The sequence below is a fragment of the Musca vetustissima genome, unplaced genomic scaffold, assembly GCF_032173495.1.
Source record: "Musca vetustissima isolate MV318-11 ecotype Yass unplaced genomic scaffold, APGP_CSIRO_Mvet_v1 utg5655, whole genome shotgun sequence".
Classification (NCBI taxonomy): domain Eukaryota; kingdom Metazoa; phylum Arthropoda; class Insecta; order Diptera; family Muscidae; genus Musca; species Musca vetustissima.
The window spans coordinates 1-8002 of NW_026880165.1; positions in this window are offsets into that span (position 1 = coordinate 1).

Here is an 8002-nt window from a genome sequence, read left to right on the forward strand (position 1 = left end):
AAAGATACTTTGGTGCACCATTTACTTTAAATCGGACGAACATATATATGGGAGCTATATCTAAATCTGAACCGATTTTTTCCAATTTCATTAGGGTTCATCCCTGGGCCAAATAAATGAGCTGTGCCATGTTTCATCCAAATCGAATCAAAAATGCTCCCTGTACTTTGTTTACAATTTAACATGGACCGACAGACGGACGGACATGCATAAACGTGATTCTATGCATATTCTCAAAAGGAACCATGTGTTTATCTCGTTTCCCTTTGCCTGTTACCAACATTTGTGCATATGTTGGTACAAAATACCCTGTACCACAGTGCGGTGAAGGTTATAAAAATCCACGCCTTGTCTAGCAAGAGTGGAGTCCTTCAACACTCCATTTATAAAACCAATGAGCGGAGCAGTATAGTCGGACGGGGCCGACCATAAGATACCCTACACAACTGCCACGAAACTCGGATGTTTTTTCCGATTCCCTTCACTGTGGGTTGTGTTGTGATGTTCGCCTATATTCGACTAGAAAACACACAAAAAAATGAAGTTTTCGGTCCACTTCATCCCAAAATTTTAATCAGATCATCATCGAAAATTATAAGAGTTGTCTTTGAACATCATGGAAAATGTTAAAGGAATCAGCGCTATATTTCCGCCCTCTAATGAGGTAATGGGTTACTAAATAACATCTGAATACGTAAGCACCTGTAAATATTTGTGTGTACATACGAGTACATACGACAATGTAATTGGAGTCATTTTGAAGGTCAATCATTCCTGTGGAATACACTATCAACTTCGCGGATCTATATGCTTCGCAAGTAAATATATACGCCATAGAATACAAAGTTTGTCATTTTTCACACAAAAGACAGGGTCCAAAAGTCACACAAACGGCGGGTAAATAATGGCCGATCTTTAACAAAGATGTTCGAGTCATATTTGCGGCCTCTAGAGCGACCAGAAAATCGACAAAAATTAAATATTTGGTCCATATCATCCCCTAAATATTAACCGATTTTTTTCAAAAACAATAGGGGTCTTCACTGGCCAAAACCCTTCCTACATGCAAAATTTCGTGGTCTGTATCGTGTTTACAAAATATAATGGACAGACGGACGGACACACATGTCTATATCGACTCAGCTAGTCGAGATATGACGATCTGCATACTTAAAGGTGGGTCTATGACCAAAATTTACGGCGTTACAAACTCTTGGGGCTGCACAAAGCTCCAAGAGTTCAGATTGTTCATAAAAAGTATTTTCTTAAAAAGTCCATTCTTTGTCACCCCTTTTCCGTGACTTTAGAAAACTATTTTATAAATCCGTCTACGGGGAGCAGAGCTGAATGCTAACGGACGCGTCCACAGGTTGCGGATTGTGGGAAGCCCAACACCATTCGTTGGGTAACTGTGATTAACCGATAAACAGGGGGAGAGTCTCGGAGGAAATGACCGAGTGCCTATGCCCTGAGCCGACGAGGCGAGAATGGCGCCCCCTCTCGTATATCCATCTCAAAAAGGTTTGGGACACTACCTTCATAAAGTGTCTCCCCTAACGCTGGGGTGTCATGCGACCCATAATTTATTTTCTTACATTCGGCTTTTAAAATTTTTTTCTGCAGGCTAGTGTAATTCACAAATTTACAGCCAACAATAAAACAACGTATTGTAATGTAAAAATTATTGTTATTTTATTTTTGTTTTTTTATTGTGGAAACTTCAAACATAGACGGTCAAGATCATCGACAAGGGAAATTTCATTGAACCGCTTCTGTTTTTACAATACAGTCAAATGTCGATAGAAGCAATATCGTAGATTAGTAACTCCTCTTAGTGCTACTTTATTATTCGTTTATAAGAAATCTAAAATTATACCAAAGTACAAAAATTCCGCCTCAAAGCTATCACAATTACATTAAAAGAAATCCTGTTATTCAGCGTCCATATCAAAAGGGTAAAGGGAAAGGAAAAAAAATCGAATAGAATTAACATCCGGTATATTCCACCTCAATAGCTACTAATCAACTACTAATCAACATCTAAAATTGTACATTGATAACCCCTCAAACCCTAAGGTCGTATACAAGGAAAATTGGTTACCTTATACACAAAAAAAAAAATATATATATATATATCTATATATATATATATACAACAAATTTCAACCCACACACACATTCATACCTACATCAATTTGTATACCAAACGGCAGCCAAATGACGTTCTTTGTTCTTTAGCCACCGAACAGACTTCATGGAAAAAAGGTTAATTGGTTCCTTTTTTTCTTCACCAAAAAAAAAAAAAAAACAAAAAACCCCGACCTCACCTACTGTCGCCCCAACATCCATCCCCAAACCGAAAAAGTGTCAATCAAAAAATAGAAATTTTGTTTTTGTTGTGTTTTCAATTTTATTGGTTTTCAACTATCATTAACAATTCTGATGATGGATTAGTTTTCTGTTCTGTTCTTTTTTTTCGTTGGCGGTTATTTTAGTCGCTCTGGCGTCGACGACGTGCGCCAAACACCAGTTGTTATTGTTGGAACTTGAAACGTGTTTTTCCACTTGACGGATTTATGAATGAATTGGTGGCTGGATATCAACAATGAAATGATAAAAAATTACAACAACAACAACAACATTAGCAGCAACAACTACAACTAGACGAGTCTTGTTCATTGATTTATTTTTAATTGGTTTATAAAAAATTATTTTTAGTTTCAGGTTAATCTCCGATGGAGTGAAGGGGATGTGGATGCGACTGATTATAGCTGGCAGTGGTTGACTAGAGGGAGAATTTGGGATTTAATTACATAATCAACATAAATAGAAGACCTCTAGTAAAATTAGACAACTCTGAATTAATTCCAAAAATTAAAAAAACAAAATAGAAAATAAAAAAATATTGTTAAAAAATATCTTTTAAAAAATCCACGCCTTGTGGTTACTTGAAAAAAATATCTTTTAAAAAATCCACGCCTTGTGGTTACTTGAAAAAATATCTTTAAAAAATCCAGGCCTTGTGGTTACTTGAAAAAATATCTTTAAAAAATCCAGGCCTTGTGGTTACTTGAAAAAATATCTTTTAAAAAATCCACGCCTTGTGGTTACTTCAAAAAAATATCTTTTAAAAAATCCACGCCTTCTATACTTACTTAGCTGGCTGTGACAGAATTCAGGTTCCATAAGCCGAGCTTAGAAAAGATTTCCAGGCGCGTCGGTCTTATACGCAGTTTTTCCAATTTGAAAGACCATTTTCGACGATGTTGTCTTCGACTTAATATTTCCATCATATTCTTGGCCTTCCCTCTCGGCGAGAACCATCAGCTGGTTCACTTTTATATGCCTTCTGGGCTGGGGCATCTTCATCCATTCTCACAACATGACCTAGCCAACGTAGTCCCTGCAGCTCAATGCGATGTCCGAGAATAGCTAGTACAACTCATGGTTCATTCGACGGCGATATTCACCGTCAACGCAGATCGGCCCATAGATCTTTCGGAGATTTTTTCTCTCAAACACTCCAAGAGCTGCCTCATCTGCTTGCGTAAGTACCCATGCTTCAGATCCATATAACAGCACGGGTAGTATCAGCGTCTTGTAGAGTGTGTGTTTGGTCTGGCGGGAGGTGGCCTTGTTTTTGAGTTGTTTGCTCAGACCATAGTAGCATCGGTTGGCCATCACAATCCTTCTCCGAATTTCAAAACTGATGTCATTCGTTTTATTTGTGGCGGTACCAAGGTATATAAAATCTTTGACTACCTCGAAGCTGTAGTTCTCAAGTTCCACAGTTGGTCCGAGTCTACTGGACGTCTTGCGCGTTGATACCATCAGCTTGGTCTTCTCGCCGTTTACAGACAGACCCACTTTGGCAGACCCCTTCTCAATTTGTTCAAAGGTGGCTGTTACCGCTCTCAATGATCGACCCATTATGTCGATGTCATCGGCGTTGGCGAGTAACATATGTTGTTTGGTGTACAGAGTATCATTTCTGTTCACTTTTGCCTCTCGTATGGCATTTTACAGCAGAATGTTAAAAAGGTCACACGACAAACTATCACCTTGTCTGAATCCTCGTTCGGTATTAAAGGGCTCCGAGAAGTCCTTTCCGACTTTTACTGCTGATCTTGTGCCTGCTAAAGTTATCCTGCATAGCCGAATTAATTTTGGAGGAATGCCAAACGCAGACATGGCTTTATGCACCTCTGAACGAATAGGGCTGTCGAATGCGGTTTTATAATCGACGAATAGGTGGAATGTGTCGATGTGTTTTTCGTGGGTTTTTTTCCAGGATTTGGCGCAGAGTAAAAATCTGGTCAATGGTGGATTTTCCAGGTCTGAAGACACATTGGTACGGTCCAAAAAATGTCATTGACCATAGGCTTCAGTCTTCAACACAGTACGCTGGATAGCACTTTATATGCGATGGGAAGGAGACTTATTCCTCTATAGTTGGCATCTATCGTCTTGTCTCCTTTTTTGTGCACGGGACACAGGATGCTGAGGTTCCAATCATTGGTCATGCATTCTTCTAGCCAAATTGTACTAATCAGCTGGTGCATGCTCCTTACTAGCTTCTGACCACCAGTCTTGAATAGTTCGGCTTGTAACCAATCGACACCTGCTGCTTTATTATTCTTCAGCCGATTGATTGCTATTCTGACTTCATCTTGGCTAGGTGGTATACACTCTATACCGTCACCTGTTATTGGTTCTGGGGTATACACTTCACTGCTACTATTTGATACCAGAAGTTTTTTGAAATGTTCCTTCCAGATCCTCAGCACGCTCTCCAGGTTTCCTTCACCAGGTTTCCTTCACCAGGTTTCCTTCTACATCTCTATAAGAGGATGTACCTGCACCAAAGCCTTCGGTTTGGTGTTTTACTCGTTGGTAAAATTTCCGGACTTCATTCTGACTCCTGTACATCACGATTTGCTCACGCTCACGTTTTTCTTGTTCTTTCTTCTTTTTTTTCTGAAAACACGTTTCTCATCTCTCCTCTTCTCCCGATAATTCTCCATCGCATTGCGTGTAGCTACTGCCCGCAGGGTTGCCCTATACGCTGCGTTTTCATATCAGTAGCACGGATCGATCGTACCACGGATTTCTTGATGGTGGTCTTTGGTACCCAAGTGTTGCTTTTGCTGCAGTTTGTAGGGAGTGGGTAATTCTTTGCTATTGTGCTTCTATACTATTATCGGGACAAGAAGTGCTTTCTTCAATCAGGTGGGTAAGTTGAGGCCTCGGCTACCTGTTGTGTTTGCAGCTTTTCGACGTCGAGATTCCGTGTTGTGTTAGATCGCACCTTTGCTGCTACATTAAGACGGGTGCGTACCTTGGCTGCTACAAGGTAATGCTCCGTATCGATATTCGCTCCTCGGATCGATCGGACGTCTAAAATACTGGATAAATGCCTTCCGTCTATCACAACATGATAAATTTGATTTCTCGTTGCTTCATCAGGAGAAATCCAGGTGGTCTTGTGTATATCGAGATGCTTGAATCTGGTGCTGCTAACAACCATGTTTTTTGCTGCCGCGAAGTCAATCAACCTCATGCCGTTGTCGGATGTTTCTTCATGAAGGCTGACTTTTCCGACGGTGGGCCAAAGATATTTTTCCTTCCGATTTTTGCATTAAAATCTTCTAGCAGAATTTTAATGTCATGGCCAGGGCAACGATTATATGCTGTTTCTAGGCGCTCGTAAAATATGTCTTTGGTCTGCTCATCTTTATCTTCGGTCGGAGCATGGGCGTAAATGAGACTGATGTAGAAGAACTTCGCTTTTATACGGATTATAGCATTTCGCTCATCTACTGGAGTGAAACTGGGGACGAGGTCTTTTATTCTCCTCTTAACCATAAATCCGCAGCCAAATTCATGTCTCGTTTCATGGCAGCTATAATACAGGGCGTAATCATCTGATTTACTTACGCCTGTCCCTTTCCATCGCATTTCCTGTTAGGCAATGATATCGGCTTTGTACTTCTTGAGTACATCTGCCAAAGCGAATATTGCGCCTGTTCTGTACAACGTGCTCACATTCCAAGTGCAGATTCGCAGATCGTGGTCCTTTATACGTTTGCGGGGGTCGTCAACATTAGCGGGGTTCGGTTTTCTATTTCATTTCTTTTTCATAGTAGGTTGGATTTTCTGAGAGTGGGCTACTAACCCGACGCCTCAACCCATCATCAGCGTAGGCGAGTAACATGTGTTGTTTGCCCCTCGTATGACTTTTTTCAGCAGGATGTTAGAAATGTCACACGCAAACTATCACCTTGTCTGAATCCTCGTTCGGTATTAAAGGGCTCCGAGAGGTCCTTTCCGACTTTAACTGCTGATATTGTGCCTGTTAAAGTTATCATGCATAGCCGAATTAATTTTGGGGGAATGCCAAACGCAGACATGGCTCTATACACCTCGGAACGGATAGGGCTGTCAAATGCGGCTTTATAGTCGACGAATAGGTGGAATGTGTCTATGTGTTTTTTCGTGGGCTTTTTCCAGGATTTAGCGCAGAATGAAAATCTGGTGGATTTGCCAGGTCTGAAGCCATCGCATTTCCTGTTAGGCAATGATATCGGCTTTGTACTTCTTGAGTACATCTGCCAAAGCGAATATTGCGCCTGTTCTGTACAACGTGCTCACATTCCAAGTGCAGATTCGCAGATCGTGGTCCTTTACACGTTTGCGGGGGTCGTCAACATTAGGGGGGTTCGGTTTTCTTTTTCATTGCTTTTTCATAGTAGGTTGGATTTTCTGAGAGTGGGCAACTAACCCGACGCCTCAACCCATTTTTTATAGTTCTTAAGGGGGAATTCGCGGCACATATTAGCTCACTATTTCATCGGGTGATGAAAATAGCTCCCCAGGTGGCACCGTCCGTGTCCACAATTGAGATGAAAGAGGGACCAAGATAAGCCTGGGCTCCGCCATGTTAAAGGCAATCAGAGCCGTTTGCTTGATATCTATCATCCCCTACGCCATCCATCCACGCCTTGTGGTTACTTGAAAAAATATTTTTGTTAAAAATCCACACCTTGTGGTTACTTCAAAAAATAAATCTAGGCCTTGTGAATACCTGTTCCTTAAATAATTTTTTTGTCCTTGAAAAAGAAAAATAGTGATAGGTATGAGTATCTAAATTACCCAAAGGTTCTATCGGCACCCTCCCGTGTTGGCCATTAAAAAATATGAATGAATGAAAAAATCACTTAAAAGCTGCTATTTTACACAAAATACCAACAATTAAGGCCTAATCGATTTTTTTTCTAATGAAGGGGGAGTTCATTGGTTATTTGGTTTGCGTTCGAAGTGACATTGCCGCCTTTTTTGTGACATGCAGCTAGCCAGCCAGCCGGTCAACCCGCCACGCAAAAGGTGCTAATTGTTTGCCACAAAAATCCCCCCAAACATGAAACCGGGTTTCTTTTTTTGCCATTCGGTTTGGTGCATTGGCGTACTGTTTTTTTGTGGCAAGACCAGGATTGACCAGTGGCCGCAACGCATGAGAATAACGGCAGCCGGTAATTTTCGTAATATAGTGGCGAACACGGCGACAGGCTTCGTCGCTGTTTAGATTTTTTGCTTTGCTATTTTTTTCTATTTTTTTTTTTTTGTGGTAATAGAACCATAATGGCTAAAATCACATTTAACTGATAGTGTTTATAGACCAGCAACGTATATTTATGTGGTCCTCCTTCCTTCCTGCCAAGCTGTCATTTGGTTAGCGTTTTTCAGTTTTTGGTTTTTAGCGTCGTCTCGTGTTTTTTTCTATTTTTTCTGCCATTGGTCTTTATTAATTTGTAACTTTAGCCATTGGGCCATTAAATCGTAACTGTCACTTTAAACCAGAAGTTGATGACACGCACGCCGAAGTTTAAAATAGTGGAAGAGCGAGTAGTTCTCTCGTTCTCGGTGGCAGTTTGGATAGTTATGTGCAAAAATATGTTTGTTGTTGCTGTTGAATGTTGAAAATTGAAATATAAAATTTTTTGAA